Source organism: Glandiceps talaboti, chromosome 16 (assembly GCF_964340395.1).
Source record: "Glandiceps talaboti chromosome 16, keGlaTala1.1, whole genome shotgun sequence".
NCBI classification, from domain to species: domain Eukaryota; kingdom Metazoa; phylum Hemichordata; class Enteropneusta; family Spengelidae; genus Glandiceps; species Glandiceps talaboti.
In genome coordinates, this window is record NC_135564.1 from 10,409,131 (window position 1) to 10,425,871 (window position 16,741).

The window sequence follows — 16,741 nt, forward strand, 5'->3', positions numbered from 1 at the left end:
AGACAATTTCTTTTCAAATCAATAATTTGTAAAGTGAATCATTTGCTGCTAGCCAAGGTCAGTCAATCTCTGAGTCGAGTGTGTATCTTAGACATTGAAAATATCCATCAAACTGTCCCATCTTTCAATCTATACCCATGTGACTTTTATGAATTTGATAACCTGTCTTACTGTAAGGTACGTCTTGTTCAGCCGTATCTGGCTTCTCGATCATTAGTCTTAGCTGATATCGTCGGTGGTAATATCATACTGAGTAGCTACATGTCCTCCAGCAACAAATTAAGTTACAAATCTTACGATCTGTTCATGTGATCATTGTTGTCCATCACAGTAACCATGGCAACACACGTGACTAGGATTGTCCATCACACTGACCATGACAACAAATTACAAATCTTTTAATCTGTCCTTGTTTTTGCACATCTGGAGAATATTGACCGTTGTCTTTGAACATCATAAATCACTAGACATCCTCAAGGTTTTTCCAACACAACCCAGACTCTTTATCTCTAGAGCTCAGCTCGAGGACCCCATCCAAAAACACACACACACACACACACACACACACACACACACACACACACACACACACACACACACACACACATACACACTGACATACACAGATGGTAAAAAGTTTATGCAAGTTAAATGTAACCCTCTCCCATGTCCTTTACAAGCTAATGAAGTAGTATTCAAGAATTTAAAATGTACACCATTTCACCAAAGATATACTATATTGCTAATATTTCAACAGAAAAATAGAATTTTTTCAATGACTTTGAGTATGGATTGTTAATACATATACGATCTTGACCTGTTGGTAATTTGGTCAAACAAAACCAATTAATATACTTCCAACGGATTCACATATTTTCTTTAGTCACCACTGAATATAAGAATTTAAGGAAATATACCTACCCTTTCCTTTCCCAACCCAAATGAGAGAGATGTTTATGAATGATCTATAGTACTTGACTAAAAAAATGAATATCATTTTATTTTCAAATTGGTAAATTTTGGTGGTGTAACTTTTTCAAGTTAAAAATAATCTCGTAACAGTCCTGGAGGTGGATTAACATGTTATTGACTTTAATTTAACTATTTTGAGTTTTAGTAAAATGCCACTCTTGCATGTAAAAGCTAGAATTTTTGTTTGTTAATGTGCTCTCAGACAGTCTCTAAGTTGGACAGTACAATATAATTACTTTGGAACCTCAGACAGAGAAGAGACCCATCATGAACACTGGACTAAGGATACCAACTACCATCAATTTACGGACATATTATTCCACCATTTCAGAGATACATGTAAACATTAACGCTGAATAATTAAATCATATTGTGATCAAGGTTCATAGTGGACAGATTGAAACATCACATTCGTTTCCAATTTACCGTTCCAAATTATTTATATTGTACTGTGCAATTGATTCTTGGATTATTGAAGCATACTCTCCATTAGTCTTGTAAGTTGAACGTGAAACATACAAAAAAAGTTTATGCGATACGTAACAAAACTCAAACGTATTGTAGCATAGCAACTTATTCAATACATAAACAGATTTGAACTTTTCGACCCATTGTGTGTTACGATGGACGACGGATCATTGTAGAATTTCTTAGTGTTAAGTAGTAACTGTATTGTGTTATGATCTGTTTACCAACATGTTAAACTGACATACGATCTGAATATCAATATGGCCTGCAGACAATGAAACAAAGAAAAAAGAAATCAGATCGTGTTCTCCTTAGAAATGAAAACAGAAACAAATAAGTCCTTCTAAAACTTTTTGAATGTTTTGTCGGCCTAGTTTTATAGACGACCTAGTAAAGAAAAGTCTTTCAATAAAATTTAAAAACAGGACCGCAACATAAAGTTTGATTACAAGTTACACCCATTAAGTTTAGGAAATTTAACAGTTTTGGTAAACTTTGTGAGAATGTTAAATGTTTTATAGGATGTTTAGCATACCAGGGATTATATGGAGGAATCAAAGCCCAAATTACAACATTATGTACATGTATGGATAACGGTTTTCTTAAATACTGCATCGTGCAGTCACCTCATGCAAGATTCTACAGCGTGTTGCAAGTTAGTGTTCACTGACCTTGTTTGATACAACCACACAGAAACAAATTTTTTTTTTTTTTTTTTAATTATTACATATATTAGAAACTGCATATGCTACACAAAGATACCAAAATTGAATGACTACAGTTTCTTGCTACATTGTGTCTAAATGAAATGAACTAAAGTGTCACCATGCAGACAACAAATTCAGACATCAAAACATTGGCACCTGCATGTCTGTGTTTAGTTGCAGTATGTTTAAAATGGTTCTTTTCATGTAGACAAAATGTAGCAAGAAATTGCAATCATTAGAGTGTAGAAAGTGCATGAGTGTCTTGCAGGTTTATGTGTGGTTGTATCATACAGAGTCAGTGAACACTAACATGAAATGGGCTCTACAAAAAGTGACTTGAAGATTTATGCTAGAAGACAGTGCAGTCTTTGGGTACTGGGGCATGCAGGTGTAAGTAGCAGCTACTATAGTAGTGAGGCTGGGTTAAAACCCACACTAAAAACAATGTGAATTTTGTCAATGATAAAATTATTACATCACTTGAAATTGTTCTCTTTACTTCAAAATTCACTACAATACACTACATGAATCTGTGCCATAGTTACGATAATACCTACTTCTAAGTTACAAAGTTTAGTGTAAAAGCCAAATTCTTTAAATGGTGCAAGGCTGACACAACAATTTCATTGGCATGACAAAATTTGATGTCCCTATCCCTTTAATACCACATGGCAATTACTCATAAAGAAAAACAATTTTTTTTGGTCGTTAATAACTTTTTCATTGTATTATTCAGAATTGTCAGGGTTGTCTTTTATCTAAGGTCTCATTGTCTATACTCTTCACTTAAAAAAATAATTGAAACTTTTTCTTTTACATTAATTGACTTCTACATTTAATAGTAAAAGTTTTGACTCAAAATATGAACAGTACTGGTTCAGTGTCGTATCATCTACAACAGTGGAAACAAAGCTCTCAGCTAACTAAAACTGTTCTTGCAACAAGTTGATATAAGCTATTGAATGGATGTTAGCTTTATTGTACTCACAGTAGGGTGGCGTTTCTGATGACTGTCGTGATCTTACAGTGTGTGTCTTGGGGAAATTGTGTTCAACTCTTCCGACTATCTCGATTACAGGGTGATTGTATTCACACACAAAAAAAGACAATGCTATCACCCACTTCTATAAACTACCACATGAAACAACAATAGTTTTAGTTTGTGTCTATCTGAATAATAAGTTGACAAGCTTCTTTTTCACAGTAGAATAATGTGTGTGCACCGTGATGGTCCGTGTTACGTAGAATTCTCATGCTATTAATGTCCTAGCTGTTGCAGTCTAGTTCCGATACGGTATCGTTACGATTTACACTCACATGGTTTTATATAGTTAGGAACCTTGTTGGCATCCAGACTATAGCCGCTGTTGTCTGTTCTTCGCTTGAAAGATATTAAAGATAACTGTCACTTTTAGATTTACACGACAATTTATGCCATTTTATTGATAGAAAGCAGATGTTTCATCTTATATCCCACAACTACCTTTTATACAAGTTAATAAACTTACATTGCCCTGTAATTAAACTCCAAATGCTACTTCAGGAAATGAAAAGAAAAGAGTAGATCGACCATAATCAACCCTTAAAACTGATGATGGACATTTATGCATGCTGTGGGTCTCTTTTAAATAATTTATGGTACAATTTGAACATTTTCTGGGGTCAATCAAACATGGATGACGTTTGTTAATTATGTCAGCATCAGGTTATTTTTTGGCAAAGCAAAGCTTCAGGGGGATATTTGTCTCGAATTGAAATGTCTGTTATCAGTTCGTTTATGAATATCGTTAGCTCCTGTAGTTTTAAAACATGGAGATTGGTATCATCGTTCAGTGAACAGCCCATGACATCTGCTTCAATTCTCACAAATTTATACCAAATGTTCATTGAACAGAGAAATTCCAAGCTGTAGTGTTTTGAAACAAGGATGGTGTAATTAGTTCCTGTGTAATAGAATTGGGTAGCATGTACTCACCAGCTGGTGTTTTTTTAAAGTTATAATTCTGTCCAAATGAAAACAATCGCACTTTTTTGTGGCTTTGAACGTTCTCAAATGTTAAAAATCATGTGTAACATATATAGGAAAGTTTTGGTCAAAGTGTTAAAACGACCTCACTTTTTTGTGGCTTTGAATGTTAACAATTTGTTATTTTTTAAAACTCTTTCTACCAGTAGGGAGGATGGGTGGCAGTATACAATGTAAGCAAACAAAAAAACTATCAGTTGGGAAAAACAGGATTTCGATGTATTGATTAAAGTGTTCATAATTGTGATGTAGATGAACTTTTGATAGCATTTTGATATATATTAAACTAGATATTGCATTTAACTGTGAGGCTAAAGTGTTATTAAAATTAAACTTCAGAAAAGCCCACTGATATTTTATTTACAAATTCAAGATGGTGGGGAAAGTACACGCATTTGTCTGCTTTTAGAGTAGTATCACCCAAGTTGCTTGTCCTTTCCCAGACAAATCCTAGTAATAATACAGTAATTGTAGACATTGGAAAGGAGATTTTATCAACTTGTAGTTCGTCTCTATTACCTGTTTCGGAAATTTTTTTTTTATTTTTTTTCGGTGTGAGTGTCTGAAATCTAGTAGAACATCTTAAAATGTGTTCCAGATGTTTGGTTGCACATGAAAGATTATACATTTGTGCCCAATTTGTAAAAAAAAAAAGTGAGGTAACTGTTATTGGTCTTAATACAACATAATGCAGAACACGTACTGAGTCTACATCCAAGTTGTTGATTGGTATATTTTCCCTTTAGACACAATTGATTCGTACTTTAGGGATGGATGGGAATTTTTCTTTCTTTTAAAGTTCAGAGAGGTCTCCATGGTGACTGCAGTCTGGAATTTAGTCTGGAAACTATCCAGTCTGCATCATTTCACGCAGTCTGACTTCATTCACATGTACTCAGACTAGAATCAGATTATTGTGTCAGGATGGCCCAGTTTTACAGGTTTCAATGTCATCATCACAATATGCAAATAATATGCTAATTGTCATGGTATGCAAATAGTATGTAAATGAGCATTTGAGTGATGCTTTTTTCAAATGAGAATGTGAATATGATTAACTCTGTTACAACTGTATATTTTTTATAGCCATAACCAAAAAATCATCAGGACAGTTCTTGTACATGTATAACAAATATTTTTTTTTCATGTATGAATTTTTGTCTTGTTCATGGCAGCCACACTTTCACAAGTGAACTATGGAAAACACTGCAAGATAAGAACACAAATACCCTGAGTACCTACACTACTGACACTCGCACATCATGGGGGTTCTGTTAATATTACATTTTTTAATCCGAAACAACAAATTTTGTCAAATATTGTGCTTTTACATAATTTCGTGTACATCAGTGAATATTCGCATGCATTTGCATACAGGTATCCCAATGTGTCATTGCAGTATAGCTTGCCAGTATTCTTTTGCTGTGAAATAGTCAGTTTCAGGATTTCCCATCATGCATTTTTACAAAGAATGATGATTCCTCAACAACCTAATTTACAAAGGATAAAAAAAAAATTCACATAATTTTCCGGAGATATGAGTAATCTTTTAGAGTGAAGCGATTCAGCTCAATTTGTCATGTAAGCTTTGATAACGTTGGTTGTAAACTACGTCAAAACTCAAAAGAAATGTTTTTGAAATATTACCAAAAAGGTAGTATGTATCAATGATGGATAGGTTGCCATGGTTTCAAGGGACAAATTTATTTACAATGACGACTCTGTGGGATGATTCTCTTTTATCTGTAAGATAATTGAGGAATAATTATGACATGATTCTTCCCATTAATTCAAATTATTCAGTAGATATGTATCTCTTGGGTTTAGTAAAATATTTTGGCACTATATAACAGATTATTGTGTCGACTAAATGTCTGGAGTCGATCGGCACTTTTTAGATATATGAACAAGTCTTAGAGAGAAAGGTGAAAGATGAGACATTGAACAATCAAAGATTATCATTAAATATTCGCTCTTTGTTCTGTAAGCGGGTAGAATGAGTCAGAGATGCGAGACTTGTTAGTTGGGAGAGTATAACCTAGTGAATTCTAGAGAAAGAGTGATTCAGCTATTACCTAGAGCAAATGAAATTAATGCCAGATTTTCACTTTCAAGGGAATCAATTTTCATATAAATAAGAAAGTGTACGTAATAGTGGAACCTGTACACGTTATATTCTAAGACATTTCATGTCTTCCCAGGCTGGGAAAGGAGAATTTGACTCTTTTGATGGGGTTTATATAGAGTTTGAATTTTATTTTTTGATGCAAAGTGTTCGATCTTCATTATATAGTCTTGTCCCAACTTGAATTAATATGAAACTGGTTAAAACTGGTTAATACTGGTTAAAACTGGTTCAAACTGAAACCTGAGTTTCTGTCCCCAAGAGAAAACAGAGGAATGGATTTGAATTGATTCACTTTTGCTATTATGTCAGTTCTAAACCAATTTACATTGAATCAGTTCGAAACCACCTGGGTTTCGATCCGATTCAATAAAATTGGTTCAAATGCGTTGTAGGGCATGCAGGGAGAAGAGAACCAATTTTGATTGAAGTTTGAACCAATTTAAAATTCCAAATGAGAACAGGGCGGAATGTCTTTTGAATGTTTATGTATTATTATGCCGGAATACTAGGTTCAAGTTATGGAACATGAAAGGAAAGTAGATATACTTCAGTATTATCAGAATACTACAGGTGACTTTTACAGTAATAAGCAGCAAAAATTATCCCCCAATCCATATAAACCAAACTTAATAATAATAATAATAATAATAATGTTGGGTTCTTATATAGCGCTTTCCCATGCCATGCTCAAAGCGTTTTACAATTACGCCCAAATAATTGATCGTGAAAAGAACAAAAATGATGCCAGTGAAAATACAGTTACGTCACAATATTTGAAATTAAAAAGAAAAAGAAAAACGTTCAGTTTTAGCTACTCTTCTGTCCATGTACATAGCATTTTTGCTAAGATTTGAGGATCTCATAATACGTAAAATTAGAAGATTGCGCAGAATTTATCAAGCGAAAGTAAATTTGAAAAATCAGAACATTTTGATGTGAATTCAGTCGAGGAATTCCAACCAGATTAGCATTCAGGTATTGGTTTTAGAACATATAGACTCAGTTTTATACATGGTTTAATTATACTATCATTTACATAATTATATTTAAAACACAAGAGGACAAGATTTTATAATCGATATCTAATTATTAATTTAAAGTGTCATTAGTCTCATACTGATGTAGCTATAATTTACATTATCATAATCAGCATGTAAGTTTATTGATTTCTTTGTTTCATTTGTTGCTAAATTTAGAAACAATGTTCTACACAAACTTCTACTACCTATGATAAGTTTACCATTTAGTTCCTATATAGATACATAATACATATATGTAGGAAATGTAAGCACTTGTATTTTGTGTATATGTATATATATATATGTGTGTGTGTGTGTGTGTGTGTGTGTGTGTGTGTGTGTGTGTGTGTGTGTGTGTGTGTATGTGTGTATGTATGTATGTATGTATGTATGTATCGTATGTATGTATGTATGTATGTATGTATGTATGTATGTATGTATGTGTATGTGTGTATGTATGTATGTATGTATGTATGTATGTATGTATGTATGTATGTGTGTGTATGTGTGTATGTATGTATGTATGTATGTATGTATGTATGTATGTATGTATGTGTGTGTATGTGTGTATGTATGTATGTATGTATGTATGTATATATGTATGTATGTATGGGTGTATTATATACTGGTGTGTGTGTGTGTGTGTATGTATGTGTTGGTGGAGACTGGCTGTAAGGAAAAATATTGGGGTACATGTATGGGTATTAAAATGAAACCTATTAACTCTGAACATGCTTTAAGTTTTTAAATTTTGAAAAATTCTTTTGCTTATCTTAAATGTATACTTTGCTACCTCAGAAATGATAACATAGACGTCTAATATACATTACTGGTGATGTATATGCAGCATTTTCTGTTCAAATGCTGCAATAGACAATAATAAGTACAGTGCAAATTATATGGAGGACGACCCCCTGATATGAAGAGGTCATATGAGGTCAGCGATCGATTAAAGGGATAAGATAGAAGATAAGACCATATGAGATAAGATAACATTCAAAAGATAAGATTGAGATAAAACCATCCCCCAACATCTGAGTTAAGTATAGACATATATGAGAAATTATGAAACTAAATATTGGATCAAGGGGGGAATTAATAAATTAATCCATTCATTTACAGTTATTTTGGCTGTTGGGGTGAATTTTTGCCGTTCTAATTATAAAGTTGTTTGCTATTGCATTCTGTCCCACTACCGTGTACAGTTCAGTTCACAGATGTTTCATTTTATTCAATAAATAAGTTTGAACAGGATAGCACAAGGAGAATCTAGATCTATCTCCAAATTTCATCATTTTTGAGAATCTTTATTTGTGCCGATAACATCCACTTGTACAATATGAATTTTATTGATATACCCAATAAGTGTTTAAAGAATATGACCAAAATTCGGTCCGGGGTAAAACAATATTTCAAAAAGTAATTTTTTTTCATTATTTCTTATCTCTGATATATTTGGTGTGCCCCTTATCTGAAAAGTTATTAACATCAAGTGTCACAAAGAAATAACGAACTATATCTCTGAAAACAAGTTTTCAAATGTTACCAATATTTAATATTCTGTGCGAGCTCCTCTGTATAAATTTTTCATCCGTACAAAGTCGTTGACGTCAAATTTTTATAACGCATTCATTTAATATACATGTATATGTACCAATTCCACAGGTTCTTGAAATATTCATGTTACCATAGCAACAGGATTGAAAAGCTTCTATCCAAATTGACAATTCATCAAACCGTTGCAATTCATTCATCAGCCGTGTCATATTTTGACTAAAGTGCATTTCGCGGTACGACTACTCTCCATTTGACGTACTTTCTGAAATAGATCGAAGTGAGTTCGTTAATTTTCAATAAAAAAATGACAAACCTACCACTTTGCTGTCAAATTTTGATTTAATAAATTCTCTAATAAATGAGAGATCACTAAATGATAAAGTATGATCTTCACCTGATTGAGGTCAAAAGGTCAAAGTTTGATTGCAAGCGGAGATTACTTTCCTCCAATTAATATGAAAGGTTAGAATGTATTTTCTATAGGTCACATCATCAGAAAGTTATGACAGGTTGATAATTGCAATGAAAATAGAAAATTTACTGAGAATTAGGAGAATTATCTGCGATAATGAGAAATGGTAGCAAGGTTTCTAGCAAGCGATGTGACAAACTGACTATTTACATTCGTAAATTGAAAATCGTATTACGACAGAATATTTAATATCCCTATGTTCTTGAAATTTTAATTTTAGTTTCAAATTTTGATAAAAATTAGGTTTTTAGGGTAATTTATAATAATCGGAATGATTTTTTGAAGAGAGTTTTTGATTTGCTGTTTATGGCAACCAAGGACAATTTTGTCAAGTGGAAAAATTTATCGGCTGTCCTTTTGTTGAACTTGGCCTCGTTTCAACTGACAGGAAATTAATCAGATTTCGAAGCCAATATTAAATCAAGTCCAGTATTGCACTTGAAAGCTTTCTAAGTGTTTCCCTCCCAGCCTTCTTGCTGACAATCTGTGGTGTATTCTCCTAGGAGGCAACTTCAACTTACATGTAACTGACTTGCAGTGCTTACTTGACAGTAATTTTATTAAATTTATTCAAAAAGAAAAAATACGTAAAATTGGAATTACCAAGGATTTTGGAATCTCGATAACAACAGACAGGGAGGGGTTAAGCAGGTAAAATTTACATGGATTTGCATAACTTGTTTCCAATTGGGAAACTCAGTAGAAAACATATAGGGAACTTGTAGATTGTACCTATCTGTATATATAGTTAGTATACCTTAAAGGGGCACAGGCTGAATCTACAAACTTTTTACACGAGTGAAAATACTTGTATAAAATTTCAATTAAACTCTTCTAGTATAATGTTAACATTATCGCATGCCTTGTATTGCATCCCAATAGTCTTCTAGCATGGTTAGAACAGTTGATTACATGATAGAAATTTCACAACATTTTTAGTATGTACCATAAATTACATCATCGGATCTTTTATTTTAATGTCAGATTTGGTTCAGTCCATTGCAAGTGATGGGTAAGTATGCTTTAGTTAGGCCTAATGAAAAAAATTTGTGGTTCCTATTACGCTCAATTTTAGAATAGGTGTGGTAGGTAGATTTTTTATTTTATTTTGTTATATATTTTTTCATGTGTGAGTGTCTAGTTCAGGTTTTCCATTGTTTTCTAAATGGTCTCTGTGTTTTTTATTTCTTCCTATCAGATGTAAAGCCATTACAGATTGGAAGAATAGTTTTATATTGTCTTTTCAGGTTGATATCAGTTTCAGCTTCCATTATTTCTTGTAAGATATCACAATTTTTGCAATTTTATTATTTTTTTCTTGAAAACATAACAAGATATGTTTAGGGTCGGCAGTGAAAAACTAGGTGGGGTTGGGTAACCGGAACCAAACAATTATTTTTTTAGGCCTTAGCAGAATACTGTGAGTATATCTTTTAAAAATACAGCAAAAAATGACATCCCAAAATGTTGAAAATTTAACTCAGCTTGTGCCCCTTTAACCAAAAGTGACTACTATTAATGACTTTCAAAAACGCTGACACTCATTAGGACAAAATGTTGCTTTACACTTTGTAATTTATATTGCCTTCAAAATTTTACTGTGATTATCGCGATACTCATCATAATTCAAAAGATATTTAGTTCATGTGTAATTTTCACGTAATTTCTTTTCAATGAGCCCATAAATTTGGCTAAGAATTGTAGTTCGTATTTTTCATCGGAAAATGATTTTAGTTTATAGTTATAGCCATTCCAGGTCACAACAATGTCAACTTGTAAAGATTGAAATGGAAATATTGCACTCCAGGAAAAACAGAAATTTGATAAAACTTCCCAAGATAATATGATTTAGGTGAATAATGCATAAATGATAATTTGATGCATTAGTGAAAGTGTATTTATATTATCACTCTGGTTTAGCAAAATAGTTTTGGCAGATTGATTTCGTAAATTGTAATAGCTTTAGGAAAAAAAAAGAACAAATGAATTGCACTGCTATTTTCTGTTTTTTGTTAAACTCAATTATGGACTTTAATTTAATCAGTGATATTTTTGGTGTACTGGATAAGTGCTGGAGGAAAACCCATTGATATTAGCTGGATGATATGTTTAATGAGAAAGAGGGAGGGAGGGAGAGAGAGAGACACAGACAGACAGACAGACAGACAGACAGACAGACAGACAGACAGACAGACAGACAATGGAGAGAGACACGAAAAGGGAAAGAGAAAGAAAGGGAGAGAGATCTACACAATCAAACAGACAGACACAGAGAGAGAGACATTCTACAGAGAGGATCGGAGAGAGAGGGAAGGGATGGAGGGAAGGACAGAGACAGAGAAAAGAATTGAGAATTAGATTGTAAAGTGATATTAAATCAACTATATATATATATTCAAATCTCTCTGTATCGTGTCCAAATATTTTTTCAATGCTATGGAATCTTTACATAATTATTTCATAAGTACAATTCCAAAGAAAATATACATGTGTATATCAGAGATAATCCTATTTTTTTTGCCTTTCATGACTCACCAGATATTTGTTTTGTATAAGACACAAAATCTAGAGAAACATTCCTGATGGGAATATTCACAAACCAAATAACAAAAATTGTCATTCAATTGACCTACTTATTCTGTTGGAATCACATATGATGTGACACAAAAAATTGAAAAAAGTCCTCCTTACAGCTAAATTCACAAAAAAAACCTAAAATAACATGTCAGGGTAAACAAGAAATCGTGATGAATGTTAGCTCAGTTGGCAGCCTGTGGGTCAAGTCAATACAGATTTACAAGTTCAACACAAAGATGGGCGTATTAAGTTTAGTTGAAGTGTGTATTTTGATAGTCGACCACTCGAATGAAATTGAGCATTTCATTGCAACGTTGGTATGATGATTACCGTACAAAATTACCTCTACACAGTGAAAAGAGAAAATTCTTTTGAAGTGCAAATGAGCTGAATTGCTGCGTTTCTCAAGAGATTGGTTATTCTTGTGTCTCCAAAATTCAATTCGGTAAAATATGCAAAACCCTACGAAATAAAGAATATTGGACAAATTTGTGAATACAGATATGCATGGTACGATTGACGAAAATTGTCCCATGGGTGAGTCAATAAACTTAACAGTATGAACGGATTTCAATCACGTTTCAGTCAGCGGTTTTCTTTCTGTAATATGCAACGCTTGTTGTGCTGCGGTATTTTAACATAAATAGTCGTCTGCTGGAACTGTGAGTTTTCTCACACTAAAAACACTACAGGACTTCACAATACCCAAGTCTGATAGCTTTTTAATGGCGTTTTGTAAAATGTCTCCGATTACAGCGTGTCTACTTTGCTTCTTCATCTATGTGTTTCACTACACTAGATTGTCTGTATAACCAATATATCATATAACCAACACTACAACGTCGTTATATACTCAAATAACTACTTCACAAATGTTGAAAAACGTGTATATATTTGTAAATATTTTCTAAAGGTAATCCTTTGAAGTGTACATTTCATTCCAATTGTAATGAAATTTAACATTTAGAAAAACTGAGCAACTTGATAAATTTTTGGGGTAAAGTTCTCTGAGCTTGTATATTTAAATTTACACAGTTTCTGTTCACAATGTAAGATTTGATGAAACAAATAATTCACACACAGACAGGCAAAATTACTTCACAATCATGATGCTTTGAATATAGCAGTGAAGCTAAAATTCAGCAATAAATTTGTGAACATGAATTGCATGTTCATATGATTTGTTGCATTTCCATGTAGTAATGTTACCATGGAAACCTGTTTAGGTAAGCCATTACGGAACTGTTGTACTGCACTTTGCTATACTGGTGTAGACTATAATTAACACAAAGTGTAATGGGTTTATCTCTCCCTTGGATGTAAATAACTATTTAAATTCATTTAATGTCATTTAATTAGTGATATAATTAGCTGACCACAGTTAGGATGTCATTAAACTTACAAATTATGGGGGCGTGGTTTAGAGTTGACTTCTGACAGTGTTAATGTGTATTCCATATATATACATGTATATAGCTTGTGTGCCTTCTAATGATAGCCAAATTTCGTTGTTGTGAATCAAAATGAGAAAAACTGGTATTTCTTGTGAATCACCACATTATAGTAAGAGATAAGGGAACACAAAATTTTGGTGCATCACTAGAAATTGTGTGCGTGACTGATCAGCGGCGCGTCAAATTATCTTACAGGGCACTACTGGTGTATATAACCTAGGTGGTCATGTCATTTGTGGTCATGTCGTAATGACACCCATAGATGCCATAGATATGAGATATCTCTTTTAGTGACTTAAAAACATCCCAGAACTACACTGTGAGAGAGTATTATGTTGTTATTAAAAGTATAGAATGTCAGTTGTTTTTGTATTCTGCTAATTTATCGGAAGTAACTTATACTGACAGTAATATAAAGTCTTGTACATTGTCAAGTAAAAGAGTGTATGACAGGACATGTGAACCATTCATACCATGGCTCTTTTTGTGCTGATAACTTGATGATTAATTCATTGTACAATGTACTGCATCCTGACATCTCTTATTTTTACATATACACCTGCACTCTCACATAAATCAGGTCATATTGATCAGTTGTCAGGAGCAACATATTAGTAATAGCCCCCATCTTCTACTGCTGATGTGCAGAGTACATTAATTATGTAAAATAGGAGACGACCACTATTTAGAATTTGATTTTTAAACAGTCATCTACTCAAAAAAAAAATAGGATAAATCTTCATTTGTAGTCATGCTGATGAACAATTTTTTGAATCTTTGCTCACCAGTGAACGACAGTTGGTGAAAAGCAGTTCTCAAGAGAAGTTGTTATTTGCTTTTTCATTGGACCAAATACCTTCGTGCTCAAGAGGCATGGCCGCCTTGTTCTGTACCTCTGTCACTGGTTTCATAAATGTTTGCGGTCTGATCACTTTGTAATGTGAGAAAGATTGAGACACTTGACAGCCCCCTGCTAGTAATTACACATACTTTTGTGGTGAAATGAGCCGGATTCTTCATATTCAGAAACCTGGAACTGTGCCCTTTGTAAACTTACACCATTTAAAGTATGGAATAACATCCCGGGTTGTATGGGGTTTATACAAACAATATTCTTCATTGAAACTTAAATGGTTTCAACTTTTCAAAAGCTGAAAGAGATTAGTTTACGTCATTCTGTAGTTTTCAGCTCCACATGCATGTAAGCAAAGCTTGAAGAGGTAGACAATATCTGGTTTTGGGCTCTAATTTTTAGCTGTAACTGGAATATTATTTTTTTCTCAGACAACCAACAGTGTATTCACCCAAAATTGTTAAAATACCAATATTTAGATATTTGATAAAGTTATAAATTATAGCTCTGTTTTATCAATAAGTAAGTATGATAATAATTAAATTGGAATTGTGGTTCATAGTGGGCACTGATTTTTGGGTGTGGACCAGAAATCAGTCGGATATAGTGCACCGCACTATGTTTACTCAAAGGTGATTCAATACTGTTCAGGGTGTACAATGTTACTTATAAGTATTTCATATATCTAAAAAAAGTTTTTAAAAACCAGTATAGTAGCAGCTACAGTGCAGCTTTAAAATGGGATCTAAGTGTCCAACACTATGTGTTCGTGTGTTTTGAGTGTCTAGTACTCTGTACATGTACGTGGTTTGAGTGTCCACTGTCCAGTATGCTCTGCGGTTCAAGTGTCCAACACTACATGCTTTTATATGTGGTTTGATTGTCCAGTACGCTTTGTGTGGTTCAAGTGTCCAACACTACATGCTTTTATATGTGGTTGGAGTGTCCAGTATGTTCTATGTGGTTCAAGTGTCCAACACTATATGCTTTTACATGTATATGTGGTTTGAGTGTCCAGTATGCTGTGTGTGGTTCAAGTGTTCAACACTACATGCTTAATATCGTATGTGGTTTGAGTGTCCAGTACTCTGTATGTGGTTCAAGTGTCCAACACTATGGTACATGCTAAAATATGTGGTTTGAGTTTCCAGTACTCGGTATGTGGTTCAAGTGTCCAACACTACGGTACATGCTAAAATATGTGGTTTGAGTTTCCAGTACCCTGCATATGGTTTGCATGTCCAACACTACATGTATATGCTTAATATTTGGTTTGAGTGTCACATACATCTGTGTGCGTATGTGGTTTGAATGTCTTGTACCATATACTGTTACACTATTGTGGCTTGCATGTCCAGTACATATTGCTCTAATGTCAAAAAATTGTCTGTAAAATGAAATTTTGAATTTTGACTTCCCACAGCTGGAGAAAGAAAGTAAAAGAAAGTGCACTTTGACAAGGAGTAGTAAACAAATAGATGACTTGAGTGTAAAATACAATTTTGTAAGTTGTAGGCAAGAGATAAGAAAATATTTGACACTAATTGAGTCTTTAAGTACTTAATCCAGTGTGAAATTTGTACTCTATAATTGGAATGTTGGGACTGGAACATTTCACTTCAGTCTAAAAACTTGATAAGTCTAAACAAAACATGTAGTACATGCAAGTTACACACTATATGTTATTTAAAAAATTAATTGCTTTTCCAATCAATATTTAATGTAGATGCTTCAATATTTCAATCAAGTTTGTTCAGATGGCATGAATTGCGCAAATCAAGGAAATACAAAATGTAGTTCACACCATAAATTATTGACACACAGCTTTTCAAGATGTACTATTGATCATGTCTTAGGTCATCGTCACCATGGTAACAACCATGTGACAATTGATGTCATTTGTTTTTGCATATTGAAAGTGTCATCATTACCATGGCAACAATCATGTGACTTTTGATGGTGTCCTATGTTGTGGTGTGATAAATAACTGCAAATATAGTCGGCAATTATTAGCAAGTCTAAAGTTCATGAAGCCTATTTTCTCAAAAAAACCCCTCATAAACTCATATCCTCTAGGGTTGAAATTATAGCCATTAATAAATACCAGATTCATTGAAGTATTAATTCTTGGTGATATTATAAGCCTAGAGGCAATGTTACATTGTAGTTAGTCCATTTTGATAAACGCTGATAAATTATGAAATGTTTCATGGCTATAAACTAAACCCATCCTACTCTCCGAGGTAACGCATCCATAGATATTCTGATAACACATATATGTATAATAGGTTGTTGCAGTACTTTTTGCTTGTAATGTTTCAATGTAAGTTTGAAAATTGAAAAAAAAACAGCTATGTGGAATTGACCAACAAGCATAAAGATGACGTTCCTAGAGGCCAGATAGATCAAGTATGTAACACGTTATAGGTATGATTCATTTGGTATTGACTGACAGGTGTGATGGATATGAGGATTATTTTTAAGATTTCATTGTAATTGATGGGTGTG

At 33.3% G+C, this 16,741-nt stretch overlaps 1 protein-coding gene across 2 annotated transcripts in view; it reads left to right on the plus strand.

The window, feature by feature from the left end:
* LOC144447251 (LHFPL tetraspan subfamily member 2 protein-like) overlaps positions 1 to 16,741 on the plus strand; it is a 46,660-nt gene that overhangs the window by 21,140 nt on the left and 8,779 nt on the right. The gene's annotated exons all lie outside the window — the stretch shown is intronic.